At 36.4% G+C, this 20,127-nt stretch overlaps 1 long non-coding RNA gene across 3 annotated transcripts; it reads right to left on the minus strand.

Annotated features, from left to right (window-relative positions):
- Nucleotides 1–7,271: 7,271 nt before the first annotated feature.
- LOC111928929 (uncharacterized) lies at nt 7,272–16,501 on the minus strand. Of its 3 annotated transcripts, XR_002864383.2 has the most exons (4): nt 16,369–16,501; nt 14,343–14,579; nt 12,996–13,064; nt 9,854–10,287 (listed from the first exon to the last, which is right to left on the minus strand). It is a non-coding gene; the product is annotated as an uncharacterized LOC111928929 (long non-coding RNA). The 3 variants fall into 3 exon arrangements; XR_015287217.1 differs by lacking the exon at nt 12,996–13,064 and having other exon boundaries at nt 7,272–10,287; XR_002864384.2 differs by lacking the exon at nt 12,996–13,064 and having other exon boundaries at nt 8,586–10,287; nt 14,343–14,456; nt 16,369–16,456.
- Between the last annotated feature and the right edge of the window lie 3,626 nt (nt 16,502–20,127).

Genomic DNA, 20,127 nt, shown 5'->3' on the forward strand with positions numbered 1-20,127 from the left:
TCTTTCTTATATCCTGTACATTTCCAGGAACAAATTCCTACCAGCTACATTTTCCTGTTCTCCCATCTTCAGTACCTGAAAACATTATTTTAAGAGGCATTCTTTAAAGAAATTGAGAATAATATCCACTCTGGAAGTTAGCACAATTTTCTCGAGGAGGTTCATTTGCTATTGAATTCTGAGACACAGCATGCAGTTCACCTGTACTATCTGTGCATTGTCTTGGCTGAATGTGCCCTTCAACATAATTGTGTATATATAAAATTAAAAGGTAAGAGTTTTATTTCTTTAGCAGAAAATTTGAGGAGCTGAAACAGCTCATTTGGCATGACAGCATTCCATTGAGCCAAAACGTAATTTTCAGATTACATCTGCATCTTTGGTAAGTATTCCTGCAGCAGTAGGGTAGTGTTTTTAATGCAAAGTGCTGCATTTTAGTAGCCAATTGAGATGGCTATTAAGATATAGCATTGTACATTAACATCACTGCTGCTCAGATGGCAGCTGGTGGCTGCTCCTCAGCTGACAGCTTCCTGCATTCTGCTTCATAGCAGTGGTTTTCTTAGTAGCTCCTCTGATCTCCAGAAAGAGAAATAAAAATCATTATCTAGTTAATATTTCACACTGTGTTGGGCATACAGATCCCAGTGGGAGATCAGAGTGATGCTGAGTGTAGGGACTGCAAGGCAGAATAGGAAAGAGTGTGAGGGAGGAAATCGCTCTGTGAAAGGATCATTCCTCGGTTGTCATCTAGTAGACTCACTTCGGCTCAGGGAAAACTTGGTTCTCAAAACCTGAGACTTGGGATGCAGTGCTTAGGGGAAGACTGTGTAGCAAAAGTAGCTTGTGTAGCTAAGGGGTAGTAAGATACTGAATTTCATGAGACCCTGAGAAATGTGAGAAACTGCCAGGAAAAAAGGCCACATACTTTTCAGAATTATTTAAGAAAATCATTCAACTTTTACTCTTTACATTTAAAAGAAACTAAAGGACAGCAATCAATGACTACCATTTGTTTAGGCATTTCCTTGGCTATAGTTTCCTTTTCTGATGTGAAAAAAAGTTTTGGTTGCTGTCAGATTGCATCTAAACTCCCTTGCAAAAATGCAGAAATTAAGGAAAAGTGTCTGTGACATTGCAGGCTTACATCTTTCTGACAGTAGTTGTGAAATTATTTTCAGAATTAGGAAAAAAAAAAGAATCATTGTAATATACTTCTCTGCCCTTACTTTCTGTCCACAGCATATGAGGATTACATCACAGATAGCCTAGGAAAAAGAAGGATGCTGTTTCAAAATGTTGTACAACAGAGGGAAAGATGTAGTAAGAAGCTCCCTTGAATGGCCTTACTGTATCCTTTGATCTCCACATTTTCCTTGAGAATGAGCTACAGCAATTATCTATGTTAGGTCTTAGTTTCTGAAAATTTGCTTGAAGCAGAGCTGTGGAGGCCACTGACTGAGATCAGTAGCTTTTCCTTTCAAATTCTGTTAAATAAAAGTGTTTATAAGTGTATTTCAAGTTAGAAAACTTTTAAAAATATGATAGATGAAATATGAAAAATTTTCAGTTACTGTTATGAGTTACTGTTTAAAAAGAAATTAATATCTATGAATACTCATAGCTTTCTTTACAGAGATACTGGAAATGCAGGATGGAAATACTGCCTGAAACCTCAACCTGTAAGTGTTGAGAGTTTTACTAAACATTTGTGAAGACAAAAACAAAAACAAGAAGCAAAGTAGAAATAAAAATATGAAAGCAATTTAAGCAAAAATATCAAATAGATTTAAGAGAAGGCAGACAGAAAAGCACCTGCATATTATTTAACCTGCTAAAGAATGTATTAGTCTTTAATTTTAGTCTTTAATTTTCTACATGTCTGTTCTTTGTATTGTAGTCGTAAATCCCACCAACTGTGAGCAATTGCAATTCTCTGGGTTATGAGACACCATGTGTAAGAATAAGGTCAAATTAGTATGATAAAATTTTATTTTGGCATTTTTCTTGTTAGGAATTGATTTATCAAGTACTGTCTTTTTAAAAAAAATCACAAATATAATGATAAAAGTATTTCTTAACATGAAGGAATAATTCAGGCTGAAAAACATCTGAAACATGCAGGCTGAAAACAGTGTAAGCACCTTCTCTGTGGAAAATCAGATGTATTTTCTCATTCAGTATCCTCACTATTCTCAAAGAATTAGTGACTTGCAGTACCAGCAGGGAAAAGCCTAGCAGTGTGCAGTGAACAAAAGACTGGGAGAGGGAAAACAGTGTTAAATAGGAAAAATCTGGATATTTTAAAAATTATTCTCATGTAATTATGTTGCCTTCAGGAATTTTTTCTTTCTTACCAGGTAAAAAGAAATAAACCATTTACATTTGCTGTGTACTGTATTCTGTTGTTCCTAACTCAGGAGATCCAGTTTAAATTGTGTGTTTGTTTTTCTATCATGCTATATTTAAAACTTTGAGGAAACAGAGCAGAAATTCATCATTTTCATGCTGTTATGCACCACTAGAGGCCATCATATACCTCCTTAAATATTAGATAGTTATGCAAATTATTCTAGAGATGATGTGAATAGCTGATGAATGTAAGAATCTATATAAAAAAGGATGGGGAAACTTACTTGAGGGAAGGCTTTAACATAACTGATTATTGTGAGCACCATATGTTTTAAGGCTAGTTCTAATTGATTCAGAGCACCTCTGACCTCTTATACACTCCTAGGTAACCTTTGAATATGTCATGGAGTGTATGTGGCAAGTGAACTCTGGAGATGGCAGGTGTTTGCCCATGATCTACGCCAGTAAATACAGTCAAGCTTAGAATATAAAACAATAATCTTTTAGATTGATTTTTGTATGCTTGGATTAGAAATTAAATTATTTTTACCCCTTTATCTTCCCATCTAGAAAATGGAATATAATTCTTGATCCCGCACAGACTACGTATTGAGTCGTTAAGGAGCTAACATATATTTACTACTTTAAGTAACTGCCTGATACATAAAATAGACTGTGTTATACAGTTTTACTCTTTGGAACTGTGGAAACAAATGACTGAAATTATAGAGGAATTACAGGTAGCATGATTTTAACTGTGAAAAAAGTCAAATTAGCATTCATCTTATATAATCAGGACACGCTATCAAGAGTAGTAACACGACAAGGTGGTAAAAAAATGAATTAATTTTACAATGGATTTGGCTTACTTTCTGAAATGGCTGTGGTGTGACATGGACCTTATCCAGGAAATCTTTTCTACTGCCTTGGTTTTCAGTTTAACTCAAACTAACCATTCAAAGAAATATAGCTTATTTTACTTTCTTTTTGAATACTTGCTGATTTTATTTTTAATGTAATAGCTTATTAATATGTGAAAATCTTGCACGTGTTTTTGGGAACTAAATAATTAACAAGAAGTATTGGTTTATCTGAATCAGCTTGATATGCAGTATTTTCTCATTGAAACATTTAGAGAGATCAAGATAGATAGCAAATGTCAAGTACTCCTGTAGCACATCCAAACTACCTTTCTTATAATACAAAAAGTAATCTGCATGTTCTACACTATATTTAAGTATGTTTTTTTTAATAAGAAATTTAAGTTTTTGGGGTTTTTTTTTGTTATATTTTGTTGTTTTTTTAGCTTTTTTTGGAGGGAGGGAAGGAGGGGAATTTGCTTCATAGTTCTTAGTAATTTTATGAAAATGACCTTGTGCTTCAAAATTATAATGGAGGACTTCTGCAAAATATTGCAATAATCTCAAGATATCCTGAGGTTATCAGCAAAAAGAAGTTATGCCCAAGAAAGCACTACAGAATTTTCTTTATCCCCACTAGAACTGGGAAAAACATAGACCAACACAACAGCTTAATAGCTCAGTATGTGTAGCCCCTCAATAGATGAATAACACTGAATGTTCATTCAATGAATACGTAAAAGCTTAAGTGAGAGGGCTGTCACTTGTAAATAAAGTATAATATCACTTCAAAAAGATAAAAGAAATCTCTCACTTTATATTTATATATTCATATATAAATATATATTTATATATTTCTATTATATTTATAATAGAAATTTATATTTTATATATTTATATATAAATAGAAAGTATATATATACTTTTATATTATATAAATATAATATTTATATAATAAATAAGATCATTTCAGAAGCACATTTTTCCTCAGAGGAAATAAAATTGCATTCAATTGCCTTACTCTTTACCATATTATTTTTCAAATATCTAAGATTTTCTTTGTTTTAAACAGGTTATGGATATTACCAAACTGAGGCACCATTTGGCTTCTCTTTCAGATCTTTACTATCATGAAAACATAACAATTGGGATTTTCTTCTCACACTTTGGAGCCCATATCAACAGGATTATTGAGAAGGCAAGTCTGTAAAAAAGGCCTGCTTCTCTCTACTTGGGGACAAGCAACACCATAAGGAACAGTAAGTGGCTTTTGAAGAAATCTACTTGATTGAGTCTTGAAAAATTTATATTTCTGCATTACCTGCATTTCATGGGCACCTGCTCTGTGCATTCAGACCACCCAGACCAAATGGAAAAGAGAGTGTGGTGTGGACAACTGCCTTGGTCACGCTGTAAGTGCCCTAAAGCAAGGCTTGTTCTCAGGGCTTGTTTGGGCCAAAATGGTGCTTGTCTGGTCTGTAGGGCTTCTGCACACAAATTGGCACATCCGTGTGTCTTCTCCTGTGTCAATTTGTCAGTTTAACATTTGCTAGCTCCAAAAGGACTGAATCATGCCTCACTGTATGGTGTAGACATGTGATTTTTGAGCGTGTTGCTTTCCATCTTTGTGACTCAATTTCCCACCTGGGAGATGGTGATAACAATGGTAATGTGTCTCATTATTGTCTTGCCTATTTAAACTGTAAGCTCTTCAGGGCAAGGGCTGTCTCATACCATATGTCTTCACAGAGACAGGCAGAATGAGGCATTGATTGCATTTGGGGTCTCCTGATGCCACAATAATTAAAAGAGAGACAATAATATTAAAAAGAAAGAAAACGGAGAAGGTAGGTCTGGTATCAAGAGGTTTTCGGATTTCCTGGTAGCAACCCAAGAGCAAGAGAAGAGTTTATCTCTGAGGAAAATCCTTGCTTTTTCAACTTTCTCAGCTCTAAATGTCATGCTGGTTTTCAGACAAGTACAGTAGGAGAGCTTTGCAAACAGGGTAATCCAGAATCTAATGGAGATCCAAACTGGAAGAGAAGGATTAATAGTTTGAGTTACTGCAAGCAGATAGGTTGGAGAACAGGTCAACGTTTTGACAAGAGAGCATCTAGGAAATTAGAGTATTGGCTCCTTCCTCATGAATGAGCAGGTGTTTCTGAGTGTGTGAGGTGAGGTTCTGCGTGAGAGGGTGAGGTGTTTTCAGTCATGAGAGGAGAAAGGCAAACTGAAGTGATGGATACTCTTCCACGTTCTGCTGGAGTACATCCATCGCTGACGGAGTTATATTCTGTCCCAGGTAATGGGAAGAATCTTTCACCAGTCATTTTATTCACTAAGATAGAAGATTAATGAAAGTGGTTACTAGAGAAGACTGCTGAAATATAGCCATGTATGCTAGTAACTTCTGCTTTGAGATTGCTAAATCTGGGCTTTATTTGGAAATATTTGTAAGATTTGGGTTGAGTACCCTTTTTGTTTCAGCTGAGGACTGCTCTGCAGAACTAAATATCCCTTCATTCAGGTCTCGATGAAATAGACCATACACAGCAAATTCCTATTTGCTCTTCATCCTTCTTGTGGAAGTGCTTCATCATAGTCTGTTTTATAACTAGTAGATGTTTCTGTAGCTGACTGGATGGATTCTGTACAGTGGGCAACATACTGGGATTTGCTTTAAAGACTTTTATAAATTTCTGTCTATGCCCCAGGTTTGTATTCTGGCACAGAAAGAGGTCTAAAATACATCATTAATACGTAACTAGTCCATGAAGTTCACATTTTAGTGTCCCATTTAATACCCAGATATTCCAACAATAACTCCATAATGTTTGGAGAAAGTATTAGGACTGTAGTTATAAAAATATCCTGTGATGAAATGAAACAGATTACAAGAGTCTAAGTTTCTTATCACTATGTTCCCTTTACTACTTGTAAAAATCCATACACTTAGATCAGAGTTTTTAGAAACTTACAGCCTGAAATGTAAAATAGACTGCTGACTTTGAATTTAGTTTTTTTCAAAATAGGGTTATGGGGTTAGTAGAGTAATGAGTAAATTCTTATTTCTTCCCCTGCACCCTATTTACACAGAATTGAAAAACTCCTAAATTTGTTTTCTAATACAATGCAGACCTCCAGATCTGGACAGGAAGACCTCTTAGTAAAGTAAGATACCTTATGCATCTGAGATGCAAATTGAAGCAGCCTGTGATAGAGCAAGCTTGCCTGAAGGAAAACTTAAATAAGTATGTTTGATTTCCCTTCTTTTTCTTTGTGTATTGAGCCTTATAGATGGGAGGAAATATTTGTTCTCTATCTGTGACTTTATATGGTATTGATATTTTTATCTTAACATCTTCATCTGAGTTTGGTAAGTGCCCTTATCTTTTCACTGAAGTGAGAGTTTTGATTACAGGCCATTAGAAACATCCAGAGTAAGATGAAACTACTGAATGTATCTTTTTTCCCCTGACTTAGACTACCCTGCTTGTAAAAACAATTATTAAAGAAATTATGCTTAACGGAGAGAGCTGTAGAACTGTCTCTGTTCCCTACTGGGGCTGTGATTTCTTAAAGCAATGAGGTTTTGTAATGACTCTGGTCTTTCCCTCCCACTCCAAGTGGTGCCTGAGCAGGCAGCATGTTCCGCACCCTGCAATACTTTGCAGCATAGCTAAAGCTTTAAGGGTACGCTGGTACATAGCTGGTTTCACACTCCTCTCTGCACTCAATTTATCTTTTTTCTGGAAACTCTGCTTGTAGTTGGCTGCAGCAATGACTGCATGATTTATGTTAACTTATTTAACAAATACCTCCATGCCTCTGGGAATTTATAAGAGTTTTTAATTGCCTCTATCATATAATTTTTTCCCTTTATTTTTATTTTAAGAGTCTAGTCTTGCACTGTTAAATCTCAAATGTTAGAGTTGCAAATTATAAGTGAGTTTGGTTTCTCCGTAAAAAGTTTTATCATAGTCTTTTGTACTTATTTAATAAGCAAAATACTTATTTCTCTATTATTTCTAAATGAGAACAACTTCTAGTCATTAACTGTTTGGCTCCAAACAAAACATTTACTGATCAGCAGTAGAAGCTCTCCTCAAGTCTACCATGTTCTACCATTTCCTCCTTATTTTAACGAAAATTTCTTCTTAGGAAAAATACTTATCTTAGTAGAAAGCCATAACTGAAAAATGAAAGTAAAACATATGTTGAGTGGGAAAGGAATAAATACAGTATAGATGAGTTGTGCCATTTTTTGCCCCCACATTTACAAAAAAGATGACAAGCCTTTGCAAGTGGAGTGGATGTAGGCTGGGAAACAAACCTTTAGTCATATGCATGTTCTTTTTGTTTATCTATGTTTTGCTTTGCGTATCTCATCACTGTAATTTGGAGGTCTTATTGATACTTCTTCCATCAGTAAAATATTTAAATTTTTATTCATGACTGTAAAAAGAGAATTCTTTATGTCAAATTACATGGGACTATAAGTGAAGGGTGCATAGATTCAGCAAAGCACAGGAAGAGAGTCCCTGGTTCCACTAGCCATGACTAAGATATTACTCTGGATTTCACTTCCATGAGGGGTACTACCTGGTTTAGACTGGTTAACCTGCAGCCACAGCGAGGAACACCAGTTATTTGCTGAGTCCTTTCTTCTGTAATTTATCTCCTTCTCTAGATCATTATGGCTTGCTAATTTCCAAGGTAGGTTTAAAATAAAAAATATGGTCCAACTTGTTCATAGATTCTAAACACATTAAGTTAATACTTTACTTTTATGGGAATTTCTATTGATTTTAATAGAACTACTTATTAAGCCCAAAGGTGAGTGTTTTCTGGGTCAGGGGCTAGTATCACATAACTCTTAGGAAAAGGACCACATTTATTATGGTTTCCCTTTTTAATAAGCCTTAGTTAAAATTTATCTATGAAGTTTAGATTAGCAGGCAGATTCAAATTTCCTCAGCAACTGAGATTCAGAACTTTTGTTGGCAATGATCTGTGAAATAAATTTCAATTTTTAAAAAGCATCTATTATCATGCACATCTATTTATCTAAAAAGATCCTCTTTAAACCATTTAGAGCTTAATGCCATAATTGCTTTTAATGTCTTGGCCAAATATGAATTAACGGAACCCATTGGAAAATGTGATTATCTGCATTCCAAATTGCAGGGTGACCCCTCTTTGTGAATTCTAAATCACCTCATTATATTCAAGTCCTACACAGATATTACCACTGGGTAGGGTATTATGGATCTCCTATAATAACAATAATAATTAATAATAATTAATAAAGAAGATGGACTGGGCAGCTTGGGATGTAGCCAAGGCACTTCTGTTAGATTAACAGGGTTGAGGTTTTTTTTTCATTTTTATAATTATATATTATCTGTGCTTAATTGCTATATTATATTTTACCACGTGATAATAGGTAGATAGCATGTCCATCTTGTGTGAGAAAAGTTCCATCTAAGTCCATAGAATGAAAAAGTAGGGCATGAAGGGCATAGGAAGGCATCAACAGCTGGCTTTCTTTACTCCATTTGATCAAATTTCTTTCTAATGAATCCTTGATTATCCTAATAGGCTTTCACTGATTGACTGGGAAGCCAAGATATTAACCTGCATGGGTCAAGACCAAGAAATTTTGAAACTCAGTTTTTTGAAACACAGTCCTAGGTTTTATTCTGCTCCTATCAAAACATTTATTCCAAAGTAGGGCTAGATTTTTACCAAGAAGCACTATTTGTTATCCAATTTTATGTATTTTTATCCAGCGCACCATTAGAATTTTAGAACAATTTTTGCAGATTGGTATGCTAAGAGTGTCATTAAATGCTTGGCATCCTAATAACTTGTTCAGACTGGACCTGGAGCACATCATAGTTGTCCCTCATCCTCCTAGTCTGTATGAGCTTTCTGCTCTTGAAAACTCAGGTTTAGCAGAGAGTCAGAAAGAGATTTGGTAATTCTGGTAATCCTCCTTGTTCTAAAACAGAAATAAACCCATGGTACAAGAAGGATAAATGCCTATGACTGGGTGCTCCTGTTCTTTCAGTTGTATAGAGACACCAGTGACCTTCAGGGAAAATGACTGGGTTTTGTGTGTTATAGTTAGCAGCTAAATGCCACGCTAACTAATTGATTTTTAAAAGAATCATCAGGAAGAGCAAGTGACTGTTAGGGTGGGGAACTACAATAAGCAAGGGTAACATTAACATGTTTAACTATGAAAATTACTAAAGCAATTTACCCAGAAACTGTAGCCATTATCAGAATTCTTAACACTCCTATTTCTCATTCTCTTTTGTAAGCATTAATCATATTTTATTTTTAACCAGAAACCTCAAAGCAGTATTAAATTAAGTGAAACTTTAATAATGAAATTGCATGCAGAACTATTCAGAAGTTATGCAGAGAAGCCTTAATATACTCCATTAGGCAGAGAAAAATGTTGAAAGGATATGGTTAATATTCATCTGTATTCACTTTCTCTTTTTATTACAAGAATTTTGCTATTGACTTCAATGGGAGGAAAACCAGCCTCTGCTGCCATGGTGTGACAGTGTGGGTTAGTTTCCTGAATCACTGGAAAAGCATTACAAAATAAAGGCACATGGAAGGATGGTGCCTCATATCACACAGGAAAGAAAATACTTATTAAAATGGGCAGATGGATGCTTGTATGGGCTGAAATGGAGCCAGTGTTTGTGTGGTGGGTCTCACCCACCAGAGAGAGCAGACAATGGGGATGGGCACTCAGAACCTTGTGTCAGCTCTGCCAGCCCCAACGAAGGTGTAGTGAGGGCACTGCTCCCTCTAAATATCAGGTGAAAATAAAGGTGGTGGAGAGGCTGGGTTTAGTCTCTCTTCTCAAGAATTCTGCATAGGGTTCTATGTAAAGGGAAACAGGAGGAAATGGGTAAAAAATAAAGAAATACAGAATGTGCTTACTTGCTTTTCTGAGGACCCACTAAAGCTTCAAGCTTGGTAAAGTCTTGACGTTATCTGAAGCACAGAGACCAGTGGGCAAAACGAGAAGCTCCAAGAACCGCTGTTTCTGGGGGAAAACCATATGCTCTCCTACATTTACCTGACTTGTTTGTTCATGTGTTTATCTAGTTATTGCTGAACCTCTCATAGGGATTCTCTCAAACATAAAGGGTACAGAAAGAAACTGCAGGGAAATGCCACACACAGTCCACCCTTCCAGTAGGGTGGCCTTGGAAGTCTGCCTTTGGGGTTGAGACAGTGATAGAGCTGCAGTTCAAGATAAATGAAGGTGCTGTCTCCTGTCCTATGATTTCTTGTTGTAAAGCAGAGACAAAACAGAGTAAAGATGACTTTTTAAGAGGATAAAAAGAAAGAAATTACCAAGATTTTGAAAGACTACATTTTGCAAGGGAAAGGTTTTTCACAGCTACTGTGTGAAATTCTAGGGAAGGAGCTAGCAGTGTTTGCTGCCACAGAACACTGGAAGGACTGGGAGAACACATTTCCCAGCACTACTGCTGCAAAGAAAGAGGTGCATGTCTTAATGGGGGATAGATGATACTTTCTTACGGAGTGTTTACTGTCAGAATTCCTCGCTCTCCCATTTTCTAATAAAAAGAGAGTTCCATAATGAAACAAAATAAAAACCAAGACCATTAAAACTGCAGAAGTTAATGGGGAAAATGTGATCTAAGCAAGTAATCTGGGCAAGGCGAACCTACAGTTGTACTGGCAAGAAATTAAAACTTAGGAAAATCTGAGGATATGTGCAAGGTGTTCTTTAAACGTCAAAAATTTGATGAAAGCCATTAAAAATATATGGGTTTCACTCTTTCCCTGCCTCAAAAAAATCCTTAAAAATAGTAAAAATTTTGTAAGGCAGCTCTGTTTCCATCACAAAGATGAATAAAATTTACATTCTGGTGTTCAGAATGGCACAACTCTAATCACTTTCTTTCTCCGTTATATTTCTGGTTTTCCCAGCTGCTGGCTTCCCCTCCTTTCATTCTGAGTGTGATAGTAAGAAAAAAAAATTGAGATATTCAGTGACAACTAAAGAATTAACAAAGCCACTAAGAGGTAGAATTTACAAATCAGCTTGAAATGAATAGGAAAAATCTGAGTTATCCAATAACATATGAGTCTGTTTTCCCCCAAATTAATTGAAAACAGTATGAAGAAAAAGCAACTGCCTTGGAACAAGTAGGCAAGAATTTTCATATGAAAATTTCATTTTCATATGAAATATTGCTACTGTCATTGACCTACGCAGCAGTCAAGACAGGATGTTGGAAATGGGAAGACCAAAAAGAGCTAGAACAACATTTATGTGGAAAACTAGATAAATTAGTAATAGAAAGCAGGCTGGAACACAATTACAGAAGGGAAAAAAAATTGTTGATATTCCTGCTAACAAATTGGTAATGTTGCTATAGTAGTTACAGTACCATACCTTTTATTGTTATTAGACTTACTAATAAGTCCCTGCAACATCTCTCACTAAGTTCTGTCTATAAATGGTACCTTAGGCAGCATGTGTATAAATTCTTTACCCCATGAGAACCATTTCTTTTATTAAGTTAAAATGAAACATATTCTCATAGCAAAAAGGGGTTGACTTAAAATATTCCTTTTTGTTCAAATGAGATAAATTGCTTAAATAACAACCTTGAACTATTAGACTGCAAAGGTTTACTTTGAAGCTATACAGTGGAAGAAAAAGCACCATCTTTCTATCTCTCTCTAAAGTTTTAAATACTTATTTTCACATACAAAGACTTTGAGATTCCTTGTTGGCATCAGAACAGTAACCTTGCCATATTTCAAATATGCAATTCATAGAGAAGCTCTTTTTTCAAATGGTTTATGGCTGTGACTTTCCAGATACAGCTGTGATTTAACACATCAGCTGTTACACAGATGTCTCATGAAAGGTAAGTGTCATTGCTGGGGTTGAAGGTTAAATGTCTTTGAAGTCCCAAACAGCAGTAATAGTGGTCACATAATACTTGCCTTGTGAGACCTGATTCTTTTTTCTATATAGCTTGATAAAAGTTTGGACTACTATACAAACAGTGCTGCAATATGAAAGTATCAAGAAGTCATCTTGCACAAAGTTCTCCATTTCTGTTCTGGAGTCCTCACATTTATTATAGCCTACATCTGGTCTCCCTTAATATGACATTAACAGATACTGACTATTTTATTTGTGTCCAGAATTATTTAGAAATGTTTCAAGAGTACAATTAAACTATATGATGTAAACTGAGTCGCTTAGCATGTATTCCACAGGACATGGAAAGAAACTATTAAAGTAAATGAACCTTTGGAGTTGAATAAACCTAGAGAGAAGTATTTTGCCTGAAATTATAAGTAAAAGTAGTCTTAACACTGGTGGAAATTGAATTCCTAGGAAAAATTATTAATGTGCAGATTTTGCTAAAATCATTGTTGTTGTTGAAGAAATTTTTCACTGAAAGTTTTCGATTGAATTGGAATTTTTACTTTGGATTTATTTGGTGGGTAGGGGATTTTTCTCCTGAAAATTGTTGAGGAAAAGCATTTTTTCTTGTGCCAAGTTGCAAAATATGAGGACAGATAGGCATCTGTTAAAACTTTCATTGCTCCAGAGAATTCTTTGGAGCTGCAATGGTGTCTGGCTTTGTCACATTGCTTCTTTCCACTGGTAGTTAGGAGTTTCTGCAATGATCAATTAGTGTGCATGCAATATGTGTAATTTGGCATGTGCCCCATATGGAATTATGCCTGACTTACCCTGTAGATTGCCCTAGACTTGTCTTCTGAACTCTGAAGCTCATTTTTGGCAGTCAGAATTGTAGGTTTCTGATGTTACAAATAAATGCAAAGTTCTAAGCACCGGCACTGACTTTTCTTTTTAATTTTTTCCTTTTGTTTTTTTAAACAGTGAGTTTAAAGAGGAACTCCTTTCAATTGTCCATCTGGTAAACATTGATTTGCATCACTGAGAATAAAATTTTTCTACCAACAGACACAATTTTCTATATGATCAAAAAGGAAAGGCAGTTAGAATGATCTTCAATAAGATTAAAGTCTTGAAATACCTAACAAAAAAGGGAGAAATTCATCCAGTCACATGTGTAAAGGAGGGAAACATATTCACACAGGTACACACAGAAGTTGCAGATACAAGGTTATCCCTACTGGTCACTTCTAGTGTATTAAGAAGTTTTTAATTACATTAGTTTCATTACAGGTCTGTATTTCTCTACTGAAATTTAAAGTAAGACTTCATATCGCTGAAATAAATATCTTACTTTTTTTTTTTTTTTAATTCATATTCTATTTTGATTCTCTTGGGTTTTTTTTTTCCAAGAGCAAATGTGATATTTTGACTTTTGATGATTTTAACATGAAAGACTTAAAATATACAAAGAATACCATAAAGCTTTTAAAATCATTCTTCCTTTCTTTAGAAAGAAAAACATATTTGAATGCATACATGCTTACTCCTTTGACATCACTGTCTTTGAGAACAATTGAGAATACTATGGAAGTTTTGGGAGCAAATTAAAGTTACCCTTTAATTATTGTCCTGTTAAGGTTAATACTTTCTACTGACAGTCCATTACAAGTCTCGTTTCTGTGCTGGGTTTCCCAGAGAAGGGACCACACTCTCAGATGTTTGAAGAAATTGCCATGCCCTGATCTTCATCATGCTACACCAGCTACCACTTTTAACTTAAAAATGTTTTGTGGAATTTAACGAGTCCCTGTGCATATACATACATGGACTCAAGATTAAGGGATTGTAATAGTGGTTTTCACCATACTGTAACAAATCAAGCTAGAACTTGGCACTTGGTATTCCTGGCATGTGTGCATTTTTTCTGCCTTAATTTTGGCACCTGAGATTTTCATGTATCTTTTCAAAATTTGTATTTTTATTTTTTGTTATCCTTCCTTTGTTATCATAAATCTCTGTATAAATACTTCTGTAGTCAGAACAGTCATTTTAACTACCATTTACTGAAGAGAAAAGCTTTACAGCTGCAGAACTTTTCAATATTGCTTTGACTATCGTTCAGAGTCACAGCAGGAGAAGATTGTCCCGCTATGGATTTTCCATCAGCAAACACTCACCCATGAATAGATGCTACTCTGGCATAGGAGGACTGTGAGCTGAGTTGCCATCTGCTCTCCTGCTATCCAAGCATCTTCGTCTCTGGCACCTCTTCCATCAGAAGTTTGTGCAGTCTTAGACAGAAGACATCCAGAAACTATGTTCTTTATCCAGAAGTTCTTTCATGATTGGTTACCCCGTGGAGGAGATCATGAGCCATTCTTTTGTATCACAGTAGGCGAAAACCCTGTGGAGGACTTGGAACACGCAGTGGAATGGTGGGATATAACATGTGTTAGAAGGATGAAGAAGATTTAGGGAAATTATGAAAAACTAGCTTTGAGGTTCCAAAGACTACCATGTGTAATAAGTGCTCCCCATGCTGGTTGTGGAAGCATTTGCTCCTTTAGAGCCCCTCCATCTTGTTAAATGTGATGCATTTTTTAAGTTGTGAGGAATTTTTCCAAGTGATTTGACGTCATCTGGTCATTGCAGTGGGAGGACAGGAATCACCATGGGAAACAATTCACAGTCTTGCTGGAAGTCATTGCCTGCATCAAGATAAACTGAGCTTCTGCAAAAAAGAGTGAGTTGCTCAGCAGGAGACTGATCTCACTTGAGATAAGGAGGAATTTTGAGACCAAAAGATGGAATTAAGAGTGCCTTCCATTATTTGATTCAATTATTATGTTTGTGTGTTTGATGTGAAGCTTTATCTTTTTGCCTTGTTTTTTAATCTTTGTAAACTGTGCAATCCTGTAAAACTATACTAAATTAATACTTTGATTTTTTTTCTCCTTATTTTTACCATGTTAAAAAAAAAAGTCAGCCTTGCATTACCATTAGCTCTGCTGCAAATATGTGGTATATGTACAAAAATTACCCAAAGGAAGCAATCCTCAAAATAATTTATTGTCAAACTAGTGACCAGAAAATGATTAAATCAATCTTAAAATGCAGTTATCTAAGAAAGGTCCTAAATGACTTCCACATTTAAAAATGGAACACTGCAATGCTTAGCTGTTATATGTACTACATTTGTTTTTAAGTATGCAGGAATTTTGACAGAATCTACTAAAGGCATGAAAATATAAATGGCTTAGTAAATAGGTTTAAAAAAAATTATGAAAATGGAAAGGTTCTGTCAAAATGAGAAAGAAGGAAATAAATAAAAGAAAAATTATTCTACTCCTCTAACTTGTATAAAGAAGCTAAATTGTAGTTAATAAGATCCCATTTGCTTCACAAATATGCATTAATGTTTTTTTGAGATTTTAGTTCCTTAGTTTACAATAAAAAGTACTTTATATCACCGATAGCCATCAGAGATTAGTTATTTTTTATGCTGTTGAGATGCAATCTAGTTGGATTTTGAGGTCCTCCTTGCCTTATTTTGTTATGATTGAAATGTAGTATAGAAATAATTCAAGGGTTATTACCTATTCAGATATGTTAATGAACACTTTAATATTAAATCAGTGAGGAAGCACTTGAAAAAACACTAGAAGAGAGGGGTAAGGGTATAAAGAGAAAAAATATTTTGAAATAAATTGGAATTCAATGTGATTATGTGTAGAAAATCTCTTAGAAAATGAAGCAGTTGAGAGTCAGTTTCCTGGATGGTGGGGAGAAACAGCTCTACAGTTCTACCCAGCTGTAGGGCTGATGTAACAGCAACTAAAAAATTCACTTTAATTTTCCACGGTTCCATGTCCCCGCTGGCTTTCTCAAGGAAACTACAGAGTCTGAGAATTGACATTAAAGTAACCTTAACCTTTAACCTTAGGAAGTACCACATCTAGATTGAAGAGAACATTCATCTAATGATAGATGGTGGGAACTGAATTATCTAAGATAGATCATACCTTGGACAGGGTTCCTGGCACAGGGGGAATAAACCTAAGGCCCTGGGATGTGGGGTCCTTGGGGGATACTAATGGAATCATCCCAGAATAGGCAAGACCTTAGACTTATAAGTAAAAACCCCTGTCTGTTTTCTCTATTGGGTACTTCACCCCAGGTAACCCTAGGTATTGTGAAGCTCACCATGTCCTTGCATCTTTGGATCCAGGCCCTCAGACCATGTGGTCTCTGTGAACAATAAAATCTTTTTTGGGCACTCCACTAAACCTGCCCTGATTTATTCTGCCACTCTCAACCTGGCTGAAAGGGACAAGACGTCACAGAACCCCACTGTGACAATGGATAGTTGCCCCTCTCATTAGCTCACAACATTACCTTTTGAGCTCTGACAGATTTTTACCAGCCTGAGTGACCAGTGGCTCAGACTGGTTCTTCATTTTAACCTCTGAAAAAAAAAAAAGGTCACAGAAAGATATTTAAAAGACAATCCCATGGGTTTATTTTATATCACTATGACAACTCTACATGGCAAAATAGCTACAAGTGATACAGTTAGATCTGAAATGTGTCCAGACCAGAAAACCAGGTTCTAATTCAGACTTTGGAGAAGACTGCCTTAAAAAGAAGCCCTTTCCTCAAAACTGAATGCCTTGAAAATAGTCACAGAATCATGGAATCACTAGGTTGGAAGAGACCTTCAAGATCATTGAGTCCAATCCATGCCCTAACACCTCAACTAGATCATGGCACTGTATGTCACATCCAGTCTTTTAAACACATCCAGTGATGGTGACTCCACCACCTCCCTGGGCAGACCATTCCAGTACTTGATCACCTGTTCTGTAAAAAGCTCTTTCCTAATATTCAACCTGTATTTCTCCTGGCACAGACTGAGATTGTGTCTTCTCATTCTGTCAGTTCCTGCCTGGTGAAAGAGTCCAATCCCCACCTTTCAAAAAGTAGTAGAGAATGGTAAGGTCACCTCTGACTCTCCTTTTCTGCAGGCTAACAGACCCAGCTCCCTCAGACATTCCTCATAGGGCTTATGTTCCAGACCACTCACCAGCCTTGTTGCCTCCTCTGGACATGGTCAAGCGTCTCAACATCCTTCCTAAACTGAGGGGCCCAGAACTGGACACAGCACTCCAGGTGCAGCCTCACCAGTGCCGAGTACACGGGAAGAATGATCTCCCTGCTCCTGCTGGCCACACTATTCCTGATACAGGACAGGATGCCATTGGCCTTCTTGGCCACCAGGACACACTGCTGGCTCATGTTCAGCCTGTGGCTGTGGACCAGTACCTCCAGGTCCCTTTCTGCGTGTAGCACTGTCCAGCCACACTGTCCCCAGCTGTAGCGCTGGGAGATGGTGTCAAAGGCCTTGCTGAAGTTCAAGCAGACAACATCCACAGCCTTTCCTGCATCCACCAGGCGGTGGATATCACCTGGTCATAAAAGGGGATCAGGTTGGTCCAACACAACCTACCCCTCCTAAACCCATGCTGGCTGGATCTGATGCCCTGGCCATCCTGTACATCCTGCATGATGACACTCAGTATAAACTGTTCCATTACCTTACCAGGTACTGAGGTCAGGCTGACTGGCCTATAATTACCAGGGTCCTCCTTCCTACCCTTTTTGTGAATGGGCATCACATTGGCCAGCTTCCAGTCATCTGGAACCTCACCAGTGAGCCAGGACTGCTGGTAAATGTCATTTACCTTCCAAAGCAGTATAGCACATATGCAGTCATTAGTGACTTAACCCCACCATCTTCCAAGACCTTGACAAATCCAGTGCAAAACAAATGAAGTTTTCTTTTTACTTTTTTTTTTTGTTGTTTCTGTTTTATTCAAACGTAGTGAGGATCAGCACTAGGAATCAGAATGGTTGGCTTTATAACATATTTCCTCCTTAGAAACACAGAAATCAGAAAGGGCTCTGTGATTACTGAATTCACAGGCATCCATGTCAGCAAACACTTCTCATAACCTATTTCTAATCCATCATAGAAGTAAAATGAGGATGTGTATTTTTTCTCATACCAGTGATCACACTGAATCCCACACCTCTGAGGGAGCATAGCACTCCCTCCAATGAAGACTTCTGTTGTCAGACCTCTGTGGTAGGCTACAAATTTACGCCTTCAGATCCCCAGAATGGTCAGAGGGATGGAGCACCTTTTGCATGAGGAAAGGCAGAGAGAACTGGGTTTGTTCTGCCTGGAAAAGAGAAGGATTTAGGGTGACCTAACTGGTCTTCCATTACCTGAAAAAAACCTACAAGGAAGATGGAGAGGGAATTTTCACAAGAGCATGTAGAGATGACAAGAGGGAATGACTGAACTGAAAGAAGGCAGGTTTAGAGAAGATACTAGGAAGAAATTCTTCACTGTTGAAGGTGGTGAGGCTGTGGCACAGGTTGTCCAGAGAAGCTGTGGATGGTTCATCCCGGGAAGTGTTCAAGGCCAGGTTGGATGGGGCTTTGAGCAACCTGGTCTAATAGATGGTATACCTGCCCATGGCAGAAGGTTTCAAACTAGATGATCTTTAAGGTCCCTTTTGACCCAAATCATACTGTTATTCTGTGATATTTTTTAGGAAATTCTGTTGTAAATCCTTAAGAAATCCCTTCTAAACAACAACAGAAAGAAAAGAAAACAAGGCCCCAAACCTTTCTACAGTGGTTTGCGCTGTACAAACGTAAGCATGATAATTCTTCAAGAAGAATTTAAGTCAAAAAAAGTGGGATAGTTTGTGGAGAAAATACAGTACTTTATACATTAATATTTTAATATTTGTAGTTCCAGGCCAAATAAAATAAAATAGAGTGCTTGTCAACTGTTTTGTTGATTAAAATCCGTCAAACCAGCAGATGTTTTCCCAAGGTTAAAATTCAGGTCCAGATTTATGTGCTCTCAAGTTTACAGGTACAGAATAAAAGGTGCTTATTTCAACCAGCAAGTTGAAAATGGAAAAGTCTTCATGACCTTGAACAGACCAGGAAAAGCTTCCATTGAAATCTGAGTAAAATTTTTTATTGATTTTTTTTTTAATCTGATTCAATCTACTGTAAAAAAAAATTTGAGCTATTTACAGATCCTGTTTTTCCATATTTCATAAAGCAAGAATTTAAAATAAAATGAGAACAACCGAGGAAGTGCTCAAATTATGTTTTATTTTCTAAGTGGATAAAGCACTGAGACCATTGCCTCTTCATTTTCCTATATGTAACACAAAAATTAATCATATTTTTACAAGATTCTTTGTATTTTCTTCTGTTTCAATGTCCCAAATTCAAATGTGGACTGAAATACAGAGTAGCGATCTTCCAAAATTAGAATGAAAGGAAAGTGATAGTTAATTATCTGCTCTGTTTCCAAAAGCTTGTAAGAAATAGATTTTCTCTTTAGTACATCATAGTTTTGTAAAGCAGGAAGAAGCTGGAAAACAGTCATACACATGACATAATTCCCTCAAAGACTGGAGGGTGTCCAGATAGGAACATCAAGAGGCTTTTAGTACTGTTAAATTAGAATTAATTTCCCTTCTGGGAGGGGGCTAATTTGCAAACAGAAAAGGAAAACAAGCTGCAGTAGAGATTATACCTACTAGGTATGGTGTAGTTGATTACTGAATTTCTCCCTTTCCAACCCTTCTCAAGATACCACTGCTATGAAATAAAAATAAACATATCTTTAATTATACATGTCAATTGAACTGCACTTTTTGTTTGCTTTTTTTGTTTATTTCTTGCCCCAGAAATTAACTTAGACAATATAATAAAAATGGAAATAATTATAATAAGCTTTCTTCAAGTATTTTCAGTTAATAATTTCATGTGGATTCAAAAATCAATGAGAAGGATGTTTCAAGAAAGACTTTTAGTGGAATCAAAATATAGTATGTATTTTCATGCAGAATATGCAGAACATGAAGGTTA

Source organism: Cyanistes caeruleus, chromosome 5, assembly GCF_971803275.1.
Source record: "Cyanistes caeruleus chromosome 5, bCyaCae1.hap1.1, whole genome shotgun sequence".
Lineage (NCBI taxonomy): Eukaryota > Metazoa > Chordata > Aves > Passeriformes > Paridae > Cyanistes > Cyanistes caeruleus.